The 20,890-nt window shown below is 36.8% G+C and overlaps 1 protein-coding gene across 2 annotated transcripts in view; it reads left to right on the top strand.

Moving 5' to 3' along the window:
- ANGPT1 (angiopoietin 1) overlaps window positions 1-20,890 on the top strand; it is a 266,059-nt gene that overhangs the window by 69,623 nt on the left and 175,546 nt on the right. The gene's annotated exons all lie outside the window — the stretch shown is intronic.

Genomic DNA, 20,890 nt, shown 5'->3' on the forward strand with positions numbered 1-20,890 from the left:
TCCTGGACATGTTGGCTTTCAAAATATGGCTTCTTCAGTCTCTAATATAGAGAGCCCTCTGCTTTGATCTACTTGCTGGCTAGACCCCGTCAGGCAGCCTAGCCTCCTCCAAGCCCTGCAATGCCTTGCTTTGTTCCTTCCCAGTTTCAGTGTCCTGTCTTGGGAGCTGGATTCTTCCCCACAAATGATACTGGGAATACTAACTCATTTTTCCTTTCCCTCCTGCTGGGAGAAGATGCTGACCCCTACCCATAGGAATTTGCCCTTATCATAGGCCACACCTGGGTACCATACCAGAAGACAGTCTAAAATAAGTAAACATTCATACAGTTTCAAAAATACAATAGCAGAGAGATCTTCCTTTAATGATGATAAAATTTGGAAACTATTACCTGGCCAAAGAGAATCAAACAGAGGAATGTCATGGATGGGGGTATCAGGAAAGGTATCGAACGCTGGACATGGCCCTGAAGGACAGGCCCAAGTGTGACCATGTGTCCTGAGTAGACAAGAGCATCTTCAGAATGGTGTCTACAAGCGGAGGGAGGAAGAAGTGCCTCAATAAATAGCCAGGGGTGCAGGGCGGAATAGATGAGGCAGTTCTGCAAACATCAGCACCTGCTTCACAATAGCTCAGAGCTGGCTTTCTGATGCTTGAGTTGGGATCACAGTTTGGCCAGGACACCTGGGAAGGTACTTACAGTCTACTGATGGGATGATGCAGGAATCCTTACAGGATTCTAAATCCTCCTGCTATAGAAATTTCGAAACAAAGTTGAGTCCTTACACAGATGCCTCCCCAAACCCCCATGCCTCCAGAACACACACTCACACACGTACCCTTGGAAATAAGGACCAACCTTTTCTTTTCTATTTTGACTCTATTATTGACTAAAGCAGCCGGTCCTACCTACAGTTAGCCAGAGTCGCCAAACTCACCATATCCAGGGTTTTTAATCTGAATCAAGAAAAAGGAGTGTATGGTTAGTAGAGTTCCAACCCCCATTCTTTTCCCATATTAGAATTCTTGTGTAAATTCTGTGAAAATTTGAATTATTTTTCAACATTTTTTTATTAGTATCAGGTGCACAAAACAATGTAATAGTTAGACATTTATCATTTATATCCCTCACACAGTGACACCCCCCTCCCCCATCCACTAGCCCTCTGACATTGCACACAGCCATTACATTTCCACTGTCTCTATTCCTAATGCTGTACTCTGCTTCTTGTAAATATATATATATATATATATATATATATATATATATATATATATATATATATATAAACTTGTAGTTGACATTCATTATTGTTCAGCTTCAGCTTCAGGTATCAGTGCAGTGGACAGGCATCTACATCATCCCTGAGGTGGTCTCCCTAATGAGACAATCGGATACCCTACAAAATCTTTACAACATTGTTGATTACATTCCCCAAATTGACTTTTGTATCCCCATGGCAATCTTGTGGTTACCGACTGTGTTTTCTAATTCCCTCACCTTCTTGCTTATCCCCACGGCCCCTCCCATCTAGCAATCCTAAGTTTTTCCTCTATGTCTCTGAGACTGTTTCTGATTAGTTCATTCATTTATTCTTTTCTTTAGATTCCACATATAAGTAAGATCATATCATATGGTATTTGTCTTTCTCTGTCTGACTTATTTCACTTAACATAATGTTCTCTAGGTCCATCCATGTTGTTGCAAATGGTAAGATTTATTTCTTCTTTATGGCTGCATAATACTCCATTGTATAAATGTACCACAGTTTCTTAATCCAGTCATCTACCGATGGGCATTCGGTTGTTTCCATGTCTTGGCTATTGTGTATAGTGCTGCAATAAACATAAGGGTGCATAATTTTTTTAAAATTAGTGTTTTGTATTTCTCCAGATAGATACCTAGGAATGGAATTGCTGGATCATAATAAGGTAAAGGGCTGAATGGAGTGGGTGGAAAACCAGAGGAAATTTTTGTAAGTAGACAAAAACGACACCCCATATTTAAAAAATAATAATAAAAAAATTCAATTTCCTCTAGTTTTCCACCCACTCCAGTCAGTTTCACCTTGGTGAACTTTTGGTGATGTAGTTTCTACGTGAAAAAGGTTAGCGTTTGTTATTCTTGTTAAGCTTCTTAATGTGTTAGGATCTTGGTGTAAAAGAGAAAAGCCTTGTCATTTGTTACTGTTCTGCTCCTTTTTTCCCTTTCCTTTTTTGAGAGTTGTGTTTATTTTAAGGACAAGGACAAAATATTGGGATTTGGTGAAATATCTCAAAAATAGAAAGCATATGATGCTTTCTATGAATAAAAATCCTGGAAGCGAGGCTTTGAAGTAGCTTCCCTCAAAGGCCAAGAAAGTGAAAAGAAGGAGGAAGACAGAGAGGTGGAGGAAAACCACATCTTTAACAGGCATGTTTTAGGATTAGAGGGAGACAGCTTCTCTAACTTGCCACCTTGAAATCACCTTTTCTTCACAGTTAAGATAAGCCTTGTCTAGTGTAAAGAACAACCTTGGGCCTCACCCACTTCCTTTACTTTAGAAGCTGATTCATTATCCCGAAGAGTAAGAGCGCTCACCCTTCCGGGAAAGCTTTCCCAGTACCCAGCATACCTTTCCTCTCTTTATTGTCTCACTGTACTTGAGACATGTGAGTCGTTGGAGGCAGATTTACCTTGAAGCTGGTGAAGCCTGAGCTTCAGGACCCCTCACTTGCACTTCCCTGTTTGTGTCCTAGGGGTTGCTGGCTGTTATTCAGAATTCTGTGTGGGAAGGGAGGCCAGTTTGCAACAAGAAAGCAATCCTATATAAGAAAAGGCTGGTAAATTAGCAAGGAAGTAACCCTCCAAGGGTCCCGTAACTTGTATTTTGCTTTCTCTTTCCAATAATCACATATTTATCTGGTTGTACCTTTACAGTTTTACATGTTCTTTTTCTAGAGGACTCCCACATGGTATAAGCTTCAGGCCCCACAAAACCGGGAGCCACTTCTAGTACCTGCATAGTGAGCACTTTCTGTTGAGTGTTAGAGAACCTGGACCCACGCTTGTTCTGGAAGGATACTTAGATTGCTTCCAGGATCAATGATAGAGACCAACTCTTGGTGTTTTACAGAAAAGAGCTTGGGAGCCATTTCATCTCTTTGCCTTAGCTTTATTATTTTTGTGGTCGGAAAGTAAGTGCTTGCAGCCTCCCATTCACATTGCATCCTTCCACGTACAAAAGGCACGAAACCGTGGTTGGGGCACTTCTCAGGATAAGGTGCTGATGGATTCAGCTTGAGACAGATGTGTCCTGGGATTTAGTTTCTCTGACTGGTAGACCCCAACAGAGCCACATGGGAAGGATAATGGAGATAAAGGGTGTGGAGGGGCAGTGTAATGTTATCTACAAAAGCAAGTAAAATGTGCTGGGAAGATGTCTACTAAATTCCTTCTAATTGGAAATGAATTCATTTCTTTTCATGTGTGGCTCTTCCATAAAGTTGTGGGTTCTATAACAGAGGTAACCCTTCTCATTTCTCTCATTATTCACAGTGCCTTCTATGTCTTGTCTATAGTCTGAATAAACTAATAAATCAGCAAATAGGAATAGGAAAATATCAAGGTAGCATTCTCCTGTAATAGCATATAGCCATTCTCTTGTTAACAGCCTGGATTCCACACTAGAAATCAGATACCAAACAATATTCTCTTAATGTGATTTTCCAATGCATGCAAAATTTTAAAATGGCCTTTCTAATGTTTCAGAGATATTTTACTTATTTTAATATATGACTTTTACTTTTCTTCAATATGTGAATTATTATGACTCAATTTTCTTAAGTTCCTCACAGGGTTCTAAGAAATATTATGATTGCAAATAAAATCATTAATCCCTTAGTAGTCATCATGATAGTCATGCATAACCAAGAATGTACCCAGAATGTTATTGTACAGGATGGCTGTAAATGGCTGCCTAATGTTTTTTTAGCTGTGGTCTGGGTCTAGTCCTCTGTCGGAATGCATTATGCTTAGGTCCTGTGTAGTCTCAGGAAGGGAATAATGTGGCCATCACATTTCGGGTTTCTTTTAATTGACCAAAGAAGGTTTTTATCAACTAGTCAGATTACTGAGGAAATATTCTCTTAGTCACCTTTCTCAGAGCTATGGTGATATCAGATTTGCATTCATATTATAATTAAAGAGTCCTGAGTGCAGTGTCTTAGAAATTCCAATTGCTTTAAGGTTCAGCAATCAAAATTTGACAAATTCTTAAAATTCTTTTATTACCTTAGTCAAATTGTAGCACTTTTTTTCAGACTTTTGAAGTTTTTTAATTTTATTTTACTATATAAAATCCCCAAAAAATCTATTCAATTCGCAGGTGTTTACTTGGCCCAAAAACCTACTTCATTCAGGTCCAGCATTTTGAGGCATTAACTAAGGTTTACAGATAACCATTATTTTGGTGTTTTTACCCAATGATACTTAAAATCATTTCCCTCTAACAACTAGATTAGAAACTAGGATACAATGAAAGAATGGTCACAAATATATTATTATTATTATTATTTTTAAAGATTTTATTGGGGAAGGGGAACAGGACTTCTTTGGGGAACAGTGTGTACTTCCAGGACTTTTTTCCAAGTCAAGTTGTTGTCCTTTCAATCTTAGTTGTGGAGGGTGCCGTTCAGCTTCAAGTTGTTGTCCTTTTGAACCGGCAACCTTGTGGTTGAGAGGACACGCTCCAACAAGCTGAGCCATCTGGAAGCTCAGCGGCAGGTCAGCTCAAGGTGCCGTGTTCAATCTTAGTTGCAGGGGGTGCTGCCTACCATCCCTTGAGGACTCGAGGAATTGAACCGGCAACCTTGTGGTTGAGAGCCCACTGGCCCATGTGGGAATCGAACTGGCAGCCTTCGGAGTTAGGAGCATGGAGCTCTAACCGCCTGAGCCACCGGGCCGGCCCACAAATATATTATTAACAACAACTCAAGTGCTTACTATGTGCCAGGTAATGTGACATGTATGTCTTAGGTCAGTTTCCCTGGGAAAAAGACACTGACATTTTGGTGAAGCTTCAGGGGGCCTGCTCTCAGGAGCAACACCTGTAAATTAGAGAAGTAGGACTGGGCGAAGGGAGAAGTTAAACTGATGCAATTGACACAGATAGCTGACCCCACAAGAAACTTGAGCTGGAATGGCTTTGGGGGACCCAGGTCTTTAGACCCCACAACTAGGCTGTCCAAAGGGAAAGGGGCATAGCGTTGGGCAGGACAACTCCCTTCAGCGAAGGGCAGAGGGGGGCAGCTAAGAACCATCAGCAGCAATGCTCCAGGCACCTGGAGGAAAGAAGTCACACTTCATATCCACTATACTATGCTGTCTCACTTCATCAGGTGTTGCTAATAAATGTTTACCAACTGGCTCGGATAGGGGGCAGGCAGGGGCAGGCAGAGGCAGGCATGATTTGTATTCTTGGTCAATTTCCATGGTGTGAATACTCCAATTTCAAGTTATCAACTTGCTAGTGAACACAAAGTTTAGGTGTGCACGTTCCGCTCTCAGAAGCACGAGCAGACTCCAGAACATCCACTTGAATCATCATTAAGCCTTTGGTAAAAATAGTGTTTCCACTAGTGAGATGGGAGAAATATAAGAAATACATCGCTCATCGTCTATATGTACAACTGTAAACTTCCCTGCAAAAGTACTTACTATAGCATTTTTCACAGTGACATTCATACCTGCCTGCACATATTCAGTTTCTTAAGTATATCTACGTGAATTTGAGTAAAATCATGCTTTTAAAAATTTTCAAAGTAATATCTAAATACTGATTTGGTGAGTTAATGTAGTGGTTTCTTTAGTTTAACTATAAAGCTTAGGGGGGAAGCCGGATGGCTCAGTTGGATGGAGCACGAGCTCTCAACAACAAGGTTGCTGGTTCAGTTTCCACATGGGATGGTGGGCTGCGCCCCCTGCAACTAGGGATTGAGAACGGCGACTGGACTTGAAGCCGAGCTGCACCCTTGTGGTGACAGAGGCCCCAAAAGTAGTTTCCAGGCTCTCGGCCTCACATAGACAGGTGCTGGCTCAGGTAGTAAATGGCCATCAACTGTGATTAGATGACCATCAGTTGTGACTAGCTGGTCAGCTGTAAACAGTGAGCCATTGGCCACTAATATAACTGTTGTGGCTATGCTAGCAGAAAAATGGGGGCCTAGCAAGAAGATGGTGGCTGAGCTATCAAGAGCGGATTGCAGAGAGGCGGATGCTGCCAGAGAGAATATAGTGATATGACTCCCCTACTTATGGCTCCGTGGGTATTCCTTTTTGGCCTCACCATATCCTGCATTCTCTTGTGGGGAGCGGGAACAGAGACCCCACCTGGCACCATGCACGACAACCCTCCACAATTAGACGGAACTGATGGGCCCTGGAAAAACACACTGTTCCCTAATATTCCCCAATTAAATTTATATATATATAAATAACATATATCTATCTATCTATCTATCTATCATCTATCTATCTATCTATCTATCTATCTATCTATCTATCTATCTATCTATCTATCTATCTATCTATGTATAACACATATGGCAAGATCCATTTAAAAAAACAAAGGTTTAAATTAGACTGAATTCTAAGGAAACTCGAGATGTAAAATTTATGTAATAAAGTCCAGGCCTTTTTGTGTTCCAAGTATGATATTTAGATGTTTGAGACTAAAAGCAAATGAACAAATGCAGGTGATTACTTAAAAACTTTTATAAGAAGCTACTGGAAGACTCTCTGGAGGAGTGAACCAAGACTTTTAAGGCTTAGCCAAGAAAATAAGATCAGAATCCGCTGCACTCTGAATTTAGCCATAGTAAGTTTAATGCGTCTTAGGAACATGTTTATTATTTTGTACAAAGTTATTTTAAAAAGCCAACGTGGGTTTTTAGGGCAATGAAAAAACTCTGTGATACTGTAATGATAGATACATATCTTTATACATTTGTTCAAACCCATAGAATGTACAATACCGAGAGTGAACCCTAATGTAAACTATGGACTTTGGGTGATAATGATGTGTCAGTGTAGGTTCATCAACTGTAACAAATGTCCCACTCTGGGCGGGATGTTGATAATGGGGGAGGCTACACATGTGGGGGTGGGGGATATACAGGAAATCTCTGTTCCTTCCTCGTAATTTTGCTGTGAATCTAAAACTGCTCATTAAAAGACTTTAAAGAAAAATAAAACTAAAGTTATTTTATAAATGTAGTGGAGCAACTGCAATGTAGTATATATATATATAAAATGAGAGAGCCTGAGTTATATAGAATGAGAGATTCAGGTTGGAATTATAACTGCATGTCCGTGGGCAAACGCTCAAATTCTGAGACCCCCAGTTTTCTCATCTGTATAAGGGAAAGTATTACGTCTCTTGCAGGTTGTTGACAAGTTTAAATGGAGCGTCAGAATGCCTGCCATACAAGTGCATAATAAATTATAGCAGATGTAATTAATTTCAGAAGCTGAGCATTCGTAACTGAATATGGAGTTTTCAGTAGACCAAAGTGATCGTTTTATGTTTCTTGGAAATACCGTTAAAAATTGGAATACATTATTTTTATTTGTAGTAGAAGATATTAGTAAACTCAAGAAGTATGTATGGGCTGGCTTCCTAGAGAATGACTAAAGAATGAATTCTATAGGTATTTAACATAGAACTCATTAAAATTCTATAGCAGAGGTCCACAGATGGAACACAAACAATGAATGGAGGCCAGTACAAATAAGAATTTCACAGAGAAAAATCAGATGGCTGGGATAACATATATGAGTTATCATGCTTATGGAAAATGTATAGGAAAACCATCTTAATAGTTTTCAGCACAAACACTTAAATTATAATGCAATGACAAGCTACACTCTGTCACTTGCGTTACTAAAACTAACCTTCCTATATAAAATAATTCGCATGCAATTTTGATTCCTTGTGAAACCCCAAGCTTCAGATATACTCCATTCACTGGGAGATCTCATTAAACAAACAATTCAAAGAGCGGCTTTGCTTTTGTACCAGGCCTGATATTGACAGATGCTAACCTTACCAGCAAGACTCCTCTTTTGTACACTTCTGATGAGGAAGGAGGTTTTCTTTTCTTTCTGTAGTTCAGGAGAAGACTGGCTGAGACACTGAAGTTTCATTTCTCTTATTTTTCAACATGGTTTAGGATACTTGTAAGTGGTGCAGAAAAAGTAAGACTTTACTGTCCCTTCCTCCGATTTTACTTTGTTTTGGCTGGTATCTTGAGTCATACTTTATATGCTCACAAAAGGCCATGGGACATATTTATTAGGCTTGAAGAGAAATGTTACTTAACTTCCGTTTATTGGCAGATTTCCATGAAAACTGTGACTAATACTGCTTTCATTGTTATTTGACAAGAGACGAAAAGACAATTTTTCACTCACAATGAGAAACGCCAGGAGCTACTAGATAAATAAAGGATATACTCTTTACCTTTCCATGAATTTCCAAGATCCTTGTTACATAATAGAAAACTTTTAAAAATTGTATCCAGTAATATGTAATATTGTATTGTCCCTGTCAAAATAAAATAAATTTTTGTCTTGCTATTTCTACAAGAAGTAATGAGATCAAAGTGTCAGAATTTATGACTATCTTTAGGAAAATTCCAAATGGAAGAAATATTCTGGTGGAATGTAAAGAATTAAACATTCTCAAGGATCACTTTTTCACATATGTTCTAATTTATGTATTAATCATCAAAGATAAATGTTAAAAGGAATATTAATGAATAAATAATTTCCATATGAGATCAGTTCTTTTAATACCGGTACTAGGGAGACTTGGTACATATCTATATGTAGTTACATTGATGGCATATTTTCAGAGCTAAAAAGCATTAGTACAGTAAAAACTTTTAACTTTTTGAACTATTTGTGTGTTCTCATGTAATGAAAGTATATTCCTAAACCAAATATTTAGTGATTCATTCTCCATGGACTATATATGAATGATGATCTGAGTCACATTTTGATAATAAAAGTTTTGGGCTAATTCCTATTAATAATTTCTTCAGGTATGATAAGAAGAGGATTGTACGTCTGAGAGGGTGTGAAACCTGAGACTATTCTTCTCCACCATATATATGGGACTATATATATATATATGGCTGTAATAATGTACTCCACCAAGTTTATGAATGGAAAAGTCAAGTAAATGGAGGAGACACTAATAACAGTGAACCTGCGATGTTTGCTTGGATACAAGCAATCATAGTAGTAAATCTTGCTGATTCCTATTTGGAACGAAACAATGGCAGCCTTTTGTGTTTTTTGAAGAACTCAGGGTTCTCTGTCTTTTATAGTTCATGATTAATATGGCCAGGGATTAAACAATTTTTTTACATTTGGACGAGGACTGAGCAAAGCCCAGGTGTTTTACTGCTGATCAGAGGCATTATGCCCAATGTTAGAATCACACCAGCAGGTCCTTTTTTGTTCACCTGTAAATAATTATAGACACAAATAATTTCATATGGCAAGTGAGATAAAGAATTAATTGCTTATCAAATAAATACTAGGAAACCATAAGCAACTATCAATGCACAAAACCAATGATGGGATCCATTCTGCGAAAGCTTCCTGGTTGATGGCCTTTGGAGTCTTGGGTCAAACAAACCAGTCTAATCTAATCTAAAATCTAATCAAACATCTCTAATCTAAAATCTATAAAATGGGTACATATTAACTCAGAAGGTTAATGTAGCAATTAAATTGAAGTTATGAATGTAAAGTAATTGGCATAGTATAGGAGAACAATAGATGGCATACCGTGTTTCCCTGAAAATAAACCCAGGTCTTATATTAAGTTGTGCTCCAAAAGATGCATTAGGGCTGATGTTCAGGGGATGTCATCCTGAAAAATCATGCTAGGGCTTATTTTCCAGTTAGGTCTTATTTTTGGGGAAACACGGTATTTATAATGGCAGCTAAGAAGTGTTATCCTGTGAAATCCTGTGAAATTAGTTAAACCTAGATATCTGATCTTGTCCACTAAGAAGAAAAGCTTTGAAATAACCAGGAGCTTTGGCTGGGTTAAAGTTTATCTTACTGGGTTAATTTGTATATTTTTATTCTCTCTTTATCTCTTCACTGTGTGCATGACAGTGTGGGGGAGTAGGTCATGAATGAATTTAGACAGATATATATATATATATATATATATATATATATATATATATATATATATAATTAAATTTATTGGGGTGACAATTGTTAACAAAGTTACATAGGTTTCAGGTGTGCAATTCTGTAATACATCATCTATAAATCACATTGTGTGTTCACCACCCAGAGTCAGTTCTCCTTCCATTACCATATACTTGATCCCTTTTACCCACATTTACCACCCCGTCTCCCCTTCCCCTCTGGTAACCACTAAACTATTTTCTGTGTTTACAAGTTTTTGTCTTCATTTGTTTAACTTATTCCTTTGTTGTTTTCAGTTTTATATACCACATGTCAGTGAAATCATACGGTTCTCGACTTTTGCTGTTTGACTTATTTCGCTTAGCATAATAGTCTCAAGATCCATCCATGTCATCACAAATGGCACTATTTCTTTTTTTTTTTATGACGGAATATAACTAATTCATTAATTTATCAAATATATATACCAAGATAATATATATTTGATAAATTAATGAATTAGTTCTTGGCTTAGGATACGTATTTGACTTTGTATATCAGAAGAGTAGTAAAAGATATACATGTACCTTTTGTACAAAGAACTGAACACATCACGTAATTCCAGAGGCAGGATTCTTTTCTGTTCATTATGAGAACACTGCTATCTTCAGGCAGTTTTACAACTTTGTCTGAATAGAAACAAACTCCTCTTAATTCAGAAACTTTGAAGGAAGAGCTTGAGCACTTTATGGCTGGTGATAGAGTTCAATATTTTATCCCTGCCTGGCCTCAGCTGGCTCTCATTATGTGAGCAAAATGCAAACTTCTAGATTGGATCCAAAATTCCTATTTTACATGAGCCAGATGTTGTTTCACCTTTTTCTTTCCTGTCATTCATATACATACAAACTGCTACTTTACTTATACCTTCAAAAGCATTAGTTTTTTTTTAATTTCACTATCTTTCTTACTTATTTTTTCAAGTAGTTTTGGGCATATATCAGCAAATATTACACTGCATTCTTATGATTTTCTTCAAATAAAATAGAGAATCATGGAAATTGCCAACCCATTTTAGCTCATTGTATCAAATCTGTTGGTTCATCACAGGCCAATACCAAATTCAGTTGAATGTCATGAAATTACTAAGCCATTTGATATCATCACAAAGGATAATACAGACAACTCATGTGCCCATTTTTACTAAAATTTTTCATCAGATTTTGTTGATGTAATTGTCATAGAAAGTGATAAAATGTGGAGGGGGGTTGTCTAGAGTAGATAAAGTCAATCACTCTTTTCCATCAGAGTTGATTCAATAATCTTTGTAGCATATTTTCTTATGTTCTCTGACTTAAAAAAAAAGTCTAAACCTTCCTTCTTATATCAAAAACAAATAACTGCTTTGTATAAGAAGAATATCTACTTCACATAAAAAGGGAAAGTATGCTGTGTCCCGTCTGTCTCTTGAAGATGCTGTGAAGTTGTCATTTCTAGTAAATGATCTGAGGTCATAACATTACAGAAAGTAAACATGTACATGCCAATTTGCAGAGACAGAACAATTCTATTTGCCTTACTTGATGTATTCATCATTTTTGAAAGATTCTAGGGAAAACTTTGTCCCCTGAGGCCCTCCTTTCCCACTGGAGAATTACATAATTTAAAATTGCTGCTGTTATTTAAATAGCTTGTGTTTAAGTAATTTGGGATTGGAACAAACTGACCAAACTCACAGTCACAGAACATGTCTGCCCCGTCTTCTAACTTATTCTTTTTGTTGAAGAGAGAGAATAACATGCCCTTCAGATTTTTCCTGACCAGATTTGACTGCTGGATGAATTTGCAGCTTCGTTTAATGAGATACGATGCACTTTTGCTGCCAGCAGCTACCCTTTATCGTAGCTGCTTCCAGAATGTTCACAATCTATTTGAAGAAAATATAACATTTAAAGGTGAATAGATGCAAAATTCTCTTCCCAGGTGTGAAAATAATGTAGGATAGAAAGGATTGATCTAGAGAGGTTTCTTGATTGAAGAAAACATGAATTAAAATGCCAAGCTTGGAAGCCATTCTTCCCAAGAGAAGAGATTTGGCAAATGCTAACACTACCCTTTTCTCACTTGTTTCAGAGTTCTACATAAATAACCAAGGTGTTCCTGGTGTTGAAGCATGTCATAACAATGGCAATGGCCTCTAACTGGCCTTTTTATCCATTCTGTCTAATACCCTGATGTCAGATCATTCTCCCAAAAGCACAGCTCTATCATGACTTCCTCTTGGCAAAAATGTATAATGGCTACGTACATGCTTATAAATTAAGCAATGTCCCTCACTCCCTTCTCGGTGTCTATGGTACCCACAGGACAGTAAGCATTGATCTGTCCATCCTTTCTTCATTTTGCTTCTGCTCTTAATGCATGTGCCAAGCAATTAACTGTTATATCTTAAACATATGCATAGCCCTCAGTTCCCCATCTCACATCCCTTCTCCAAAGCCCTCCTTTTTGTGTCTACCTACTGTTAAAGACGTTTTTAAAATTACACTTTCACCTTAAGGTTTTTTTTTTTTTTTAATTTTTTAAAGTTTTACATTTCTTGAGTTTAATATTTAGAATAAAAGGAAAATTAATTTTATTAATAGTAGTTCTGATTCTGGAGGCTGGAACTAGGATCAATGGATAGAATTTATTGAAAGGCAAATTTGACTTCTGAAAGGAAACAGTTTGACCGCCCCCCAAATGGAAATTGCTTTTTACCTTACCAGTTTTCTTATTCCTTCTGACCAATGTGATGTTTTTTTTTCTTTGTCTTTTTATTTCTCTCATGACATTGGTCATAAGGATCTTGAATCAGAATTCCTGTATTTTCTAGTCAAATTCCTTCTCCTCCTGAACTGTTAGCTCTTTAAAAATAGGGATTATATTTTATGAATTTGTCTTGCTCAGTGGTTAGCACATGGTTGCACATAATTGTTCAATAGCTCTATCATGATTACATTGTAAGGGGAGCCCTCTGTGGCCACCTAGTCTGTGTATATGGAAGGGTTGGCACCAAAGCATGGAAGGGATTTGATGTGTTAAAATAGACTGCATTATTGATGCCACATAACATGGGAGCAGATGAGTTTCTTTTCATTGTTTGTCCAAAACGGGCTAAGTCATGACACTTTACTGGATCACCTTCACCTTATCAGTGATATACTCTATTGCTTCCATTGAGAAAGATTTTAACTTTCTGGTTAAAGCAAAGCATGGACATTTTCAGACTTAAATTACATCACGTAACAGAACACAAGAGATACTTGATATCCATTTGAGTGAGGTCTTAATGGGTAAAGTAAACCTTTCCTGGCAATGGGGAATACCTTAATAAACTCACATACTCTGTCTGACATACAAAGCTCTATGATGGGAAACTTGAGTATGGTCTTTGAAAGGTTTCAGGTTCATTTTATAAAATTATCAGTGGTTTTCACTTAGGCTAGAATGTCACTAAAAGAAATCTTAGTTGACTCTAAACACAAGCCTAGATAATGTTAAGAGTTATTGGGTTCTTTTATTCCAGATCATTCAAAATGAATAGTCTCACTCTAAAGTTTTACGCTATGAGAAAACCCTCCCACTTAGACGTACCCCCTACTGTAGGAAATGTCCACGTACACTTTACCGTATAATCATGGTGAACAGAATCAAAAGCAGGCAGCTAATTTTAGCACCCCTGCCTTTATACAAGATATCTTTAAATCATGTTGGTTTAGAATGATGCAACCCACATTCCTTCTCAGGGCAGTGAAAACTGGATTTGACAAGTATCTAGTTTAGCAACCACTCGGGATTAAAGTTACAGCAAGGAGTGTATTTTAGGCCTCCATTCTATGACTATCTGCTTAGCAGCTTATAATACTAATAACACAGTTTATAATACTAATAGTGTAACCAGTTTAACAAAATTTAAAGAGTGACAGCTCTGTGGAAGGTGACGATCATAACCTTTCCTGTCTTCAAACTTCCTTTCATACCCAGTGGTTATTCATAGATTTCCTTTAGCAGACAAATGGGATATCCAAAAACTTTAAAGATTTAAGTTCATATGTATAACTTTATTATGCTTCATTTGGAATTTAGTGCTCAGACAGGCATTTGGAGATGGGAAGCGTTCCAGTAGATTGCAGAGATTGATGTTAAAATGATCTCAGGGTTGCCCAGTTTGGATGAGGCTGCTAGTTTCCTACCCCAATACCTACCTACCTTCTCTGAATTACAACCCTCGTTCCCTCATTTTGTTGTTGTTATTGCTGGGACTATGGCTTCCTCATAAGAAAATACAAAACAAAAAACTTACACTTTTAGTCTTGTTTTCAAACAAGCGAAGCCACTTAGCTAAATTCTGATGAATGGATAATAGCACCTTCGGCAAATTGCCTTAAAAGACTGAAGACTTGTGCTTTCTGTTTCTTCTTCCCTTCTTCCATCTTACTCACTGGATTTTATATGTGATAACTAGAGTTCTAGTCAGAACCATGGGAAAAGAGGATATTCCCAAAGAAAAGATGATCAGGCTGAAAACTGGAAACAATCTAGGTTCTTAGAACTTTGTTGAGCAGTGTTTCCTTCACAGATATAAGCAGTGTGTCTAGACATTTATGTGTAAGAAAAATAATCTTCAGTGTTGTTTATGCCCTTGTTATTTTTGGTCTCTCTTATCTTTAGTCATACTGGTGTTCCATAGAGCAGTATAGCACTAAGTGAACTAATAATGAATCACAGAACAGAGAAATTTAAAGATGGAAAGGATCTTAGACCTTGTCTGTCTGGTTTATCAATGCCTTCCTAGACCTAGAACAATGCTTGCAACAATCAGTATAAAGATATTGAATGAATAAATTTCTGAACAGTCTACAAATAGCAATTTTGTCTCTCCCTGTTCAAGAGTTCTACTTCTTATTTCTATTTCACATCTTATTTCACTGGCCAGAATATCGAAGACAGTGTGGATTTGGATTTTCACTTTGCTGTTTACAAAATGATGTTTCTAGTATATTCTCCTTTTGAAGAGAGTGTTGATGCTTGAGCTGAATGTTTCCCTAAATGCTAATATTTTTCTGTAAATTTTACACAAGTGTGATACATTTTTCAAGTTCAAAAGTTTACTAAAATCCTGTGATGACCAATACTTCATCTTAGTTTTATCAATTTATGAGTTGAAAACTTTCCACTCCTAAAGGTTCCTATCTCCCAATATATACTTACATATTTCTGGTAGGAAATTGCTTTTGAATCAGTAAGAATTAGTTCTCATTGACTCACATATTGTTTGTTGTTCATAGCCTGAAAAATCTTGAGGTAGAAAAAACAATCTGAGAAACATTTTGACACAGAAATGAAAATTGTTCAAAGAGTCCAATGGTTCTCTTGGAAAATTGCCTTTAATGCAGATACAAGAAATCCAAGCAAAACAATGACTTTTCAAAGAAGCAGTTCATCTGTGAATTCATCTCTGTGGTTCACTAATTTAGTCTTGTTTTCAAACAGGCGAAGCCACTTAGCTAAATTCATAAACTAATATATATGGTTAATTAATATCTATGGCTCATCACAAAATGTTAATAAGACCAACTAAAATATTTAAAGAGGCCTTTGAAAGCTTTCAGGTTCATTTTATAAAATTGTCAGTGGTTTTCACTTAGGCTAGAATGTCACTAAAAGAAATCTTAATTGACTCTAAACACAAACCTAGATAAAGTTAGAAGTTATTGGGTTCTTTTATTCCAGATCATTCAGAATGAACAGTCTTACTCTAAAGTTTTACTCTATGCGAAAACCCTTCCACATAGACATAGCCCCTTCTGTAGGAAATGTCCACATATACTTTACCATATAATCATGGTGAATAGAATCAAAAGCAAGCAATTTTAAAGTTTATATCCCTAGAAGTATAGAGCAGAAAACCAAGTCATTATTCACAGCTTCCTAATTATTATGAGAATTTAAAGAAGCCATGGTCAAGATTATCTCTCAATATACTTATTAATTATGTACATATTTAGATACTATGTATATCACATTACACACCAACTTAAATTTGTGCTCATTTATGTATTTATTTATATAATCTACAAAAATTGCAAAATAGAAAATCAGAGGTGGTGAAATCCTGATCTAACAGAAACAAGGAAGCATGTAGCTCTCTCTGATGGCAACCACAGGGAAACTAGCTTTAGGATGAACCTCAATACTATAGTTGTTAGAAAGAAGAATGAGAAAGATCATGGACTCTTGATTATATCTCCAAGTATTGTAGCAACTAGTTTTGAAATTGGCCTTGGGTTTGGACTTTAGTTTTCTGAGCCAATGCACTTCCTAGTTGCTTATGTGAATTTGAGCTGGATTATTTTTTAATAGCCATTAAAAGCATCCCAACCTGTATAAACTGGGACATATATTTTTAAACAATAGGAATCCAGTTTCTGTTTCCATTTTGCTTTAGCTTTCAACCAAAAGATTGTTTCAATCCTAATAACTATATATATTTTTTTGCATCTGTATATCAGCATTCATATTTTCTACACAGTCCTTTATTTTAGTTTGATTTATATATTTTGCACTGAATATGTGTCATACATATATTTGAAAGTCTCTTTATCAATTTCATTAAATAATATGGATTTTATTGAATGATAGTTCACAGTAGGGTTTCCAGGCGGGAATTCCCACCCATTCTCAGGATTTTTTTTCTGCTTTCCCATTCCCAAAGCCCAAGAAAAGTTTATTGGGAAATCGGGAAAATCGGCTCCTTGAGTCCAGTAATACCCACAATGGGAAATAAACATACTACTCACAATGTAGTAGTATTTAGACGTTTTTCCTATTTATGGCTAGGATTTCTGGGCAGGAATTCCCACCTATTCTTGGGAATGTTTTTTGCTTTTCCTTTCCCGAATCCCAAATCCTGAGAAAAGTTGGTCGGGAAATCGGGAAAATCGACTCCTTGAACCCCGGTGGTTAGTAGTATTGGCATCACTTTGTGGAAACAATTCATTGTGGAGAACAGAAAATAGTTTATATCTCGGGATTCTAGAACAGGAAAGCGAAAAAAATTCCTGAGAATGGGCGGGAATTCCCACCTGGCAACCCTAGTTCACAGTAAGGAACGACAGAGATATTTCCTGGATTAAGAATAAATGTGTACCAAATAATGGTATTAATTATTATCAAATAATGGTATTAATTATCAATATTAATATTCTTTATATTTTGTTGTTTTTTGAAAATTGTACAAAAGCCCTTGAAATAAGTTGGAGACAACATAGGACATAAAACTTCATCTATAAGCCATTGTTTTTAAGAGAGTGAAACTATAGATTAGCCTTTGTTCTTTTTCATCACTGGCTTGGCTAGCCATTCTCTCCTTTGGCAAAAAATAATGAGTAGAATTATGTGAGTTTTCTTACATTTCTTAAATATATTATTAAAATTGATCTTTATATATTTGCCAAATAGTTGAATCAAGACTTCAGGATTTTGAATAATTTTATATTCTGTAATTTTGTTCAAATCCATTGAAACAGTTTTGCTTCTCTCATTATATCTCTAAAATGAGAATGGTTGTAGAGGCATACAAAAAATTAAAATGAGAATTAATCAGCATAAGCAACTATTAATATATAACATTTTATGAAGCTGAAAAGCTTAATAATACTTTATAAGAGATAAATGATAACTGGGCAAAGTTTTTGAGAAGTACAACCAAAAATTATGAAGCTTCATTAAAAAATACAACTAAGGTATCACTTTGATTAATATGTAATGGTTAAATTTGGTTTATGCTGACTGTATATTTACACTAGAAGGGGAAACTACCACCTTTTCTATTTGTTCACGGTGACAAGTCACTTGATATTGTACTTTAGGCATAATCTGAAAGTTACTGTTGTGTATAATAAACACAGCATGAGAAGATTTTAATTAATCTTATTTTTCTAGCTAGTTCTGAGTTTCAAATAAGCACCTAGCTTTTAAAAACAGGACTGTTTCAGTTATCCAAACAATTCAGGCCCAGTTGCAGAATGAGGGAACGAGAGTTTCAGAAAACAGTGAAGTTTTTGATATTCATATGTCCCTTGTGGACTGCAGGAGTAAAATGGGCTCTTTTGGCACATTACCTTATGTACAAGAAAGCCAAGCTTGAGAGGGAGGGAATTCCAAAGCCTTAGGACCCTGACCTAGGGACTCTCTCCCCAGTTACTAGACCATCAATCCCGAGATCTGCCAATTGCTGTGAATCAGTGGTGGGGGAGGAAGTTATGGGGTTAGAGTGTCAAAAGGCTTCTTAGCAGGGTGAGTACTGAGCCTTGAAGTTGAAGGTAACAGTTTTAAATGCTTTCAAAGTTGTTGCAAGTGTCAGGAGCCAGTGATTTGTGAGATCTGTCCTTGCTGTGCTTCACCCCTCTAACCTTTGTCCAGGGCTGGCCTGCACAAGTGGTGCAAGCAGCTGCCAGTGGGCTGTGATTTGAAGTGCATCTAGAGACCCACTTGGCCCTAAGTATTTTCCCCTGAGTTTGCCACAACTTACTCATTACCTAGCTCACCATCTGGCTCAGTAAATCTTGTATAAATGGATGGATGGATGAATTTATTCACATATATATTTAGTATATATATTTAGTTTATATATCGCATGCCAGGTACTATGCAAAATGCAGAGGATTCAAAAATGTACAATCAATACATTTCCCTTTTTTATGAGTTCCCAAATCAAGTTAGATAGAACAGAAGGTAAATACATACAATTACAAGTGGGGGTTCTGCAAGTTTAGAAGGAAATATGTAGGGTGCTAAGGGGAATGCGCATTACAAAATTCTTCCAGTGAAGGCATTTCTGATACGAAAAATGATTCCGGTTAAAATGCAAACATATTGACAGAAAGAAATACTATAATCTCATTGGCCCTGGGTATGTGCTTAGAGAATTCGCCCATGAAAGAGTGAAAGTAGAGCACTAAGAGAATCAGGAACATTTGATGGAGGGAAACCATTTAAGGGAAAGACAAACTGAGTGCCCAGACTGCTGTCCATGCAGCACAGGCTGAGTGAAAACGGGGACTGGAAGCGCCTGCGCAGACCAGGGCAGAGCTTCTGGGCTGGAGCCTGGGCCAGGGCACCAAGGAGCCTGGAGGGGAGTTTCCGGCACCATTGGGAAACCCGATGGGATGATGCATCCCAAGAATCCAGGCTGAATACCGTGTTTCCCCGAAAATAAGCCCTAACCAGAAAATAAGCCCTAGCATGATTTTTCAGGATGACATCCCCTGAACATAAGCCCTAATGCGTCTTTTGGAGCAAAATTTAATATAAGACCTGGTCTTATTTTCAGAGAAACACGGTAGACAGGCTGCAGGAACATAATCTAACTAAAAGATGGTGAGAACTACGTGAGACAGTGCTTTTGTTAATGGATAGTGAGAACTTTGGGGCTATTGGTTTAGCAACAGACAAAAGGAAAACTTGGGGCTATTTTAAAGGAACAATTCATTTGCTCCAGGTTAGAATCTTTCTTGCCACGTCTGAAGTCATTTGATTTTCTATTTATCAGCTGCCTTTGGATTAATCACAACGAGGAATTGCATGCATTACAATACCAATGAGCTTATTTACTTTATATTTTCAAATTTGAGGAGCAACTACCAATAGTAGAATAATAACTGAATGAGTGAATAAATGAATGAGTGGTGAGTGGATGAAGGAATGAATGACAAAGAGTTATTATTCTGCTGTCCATGACACATTTACGTGCTATTCTGGTATCTTTCCCTCATTCACCTGATAATGTGCTCTTGTGCAAATTAAAAACAAGTATAGATATAATCTTACCTCAAATTCCTGGTTTTTATATAAAGTGCTCTAAGTTTTATTTTTTATATGTGATTAGCTAGGCTTCTAAAGCTCCATTATGCATTCCTGAAGCATCTAATCACAGACTGACATATAAAAGATGAAAGTTCAGCTTTGGGGGTAAGCCTTAAACTAAATTTGCACTGCTTCCTGGTGTCTACTTCGAAATTCCAAAGATAAGAGGCCCTTTATTTGCAATCCATTATCACTATTTAAACATCTTTCATTGCTAAAGCTGTACTTTCAAGGAGTTAGATGGGTTGATTTTGAACAGTAGCAGTTCATAAAGACACCAGAGCTCTCACCTCCCAACCCTACCTCCTGCTCTGTTTTTCTATTTTCAGCAGGAAGACTGTGTCTAGTATCAGACAGAGAAATACATTTTTCTCTCTAAAAGACATCAAGGGAAATGAAATGAAGTAAAACCTCAAAAGCAATCTTTTCAAACTTGTAAAATTTCCCTCTACAAATCATGATTTCTGCTTTCTAACAATAACAGAAAAGCCTTCTTGAACATCAAATAACTTTTGCAAAATGACATTTTAGAAAGTATTCAATGTACACAAACTCGAAACATATGGATAAAATAGCAAACACTTAGAATTTAGTGAATTAAATGGAAAAACACCTCTGAAAGCACATTTTATATTGTTATAGCAAAACCACAATGTTACTAATATTGGATGAATCCTGAAAACAGCTGGACTTCGACTTTCTCTAATTGTGTCTGACCCAAATTCCTTTTTTTTTTTTTAAGACATTGGTATTTCTGTACATTACTCTTACTTTCAGAGCTGTGA

This window comes from Rhinolophus sinicus, chromosome 6, assembly GCF_057876585.1.
Source record: "Rhinolophus sinicus isolate RSI-liver-muscle chromosome 6, RSI-T2T, whole genome shotgun sequence".
Taxonomy (NCBI): domain Eukaryota; kingdom Metazoa; phylum Chordata; class Mammalia; order Chiroptera; family Rhinolophidae; genus Rhinolophus; species Rhinolophus sinicus.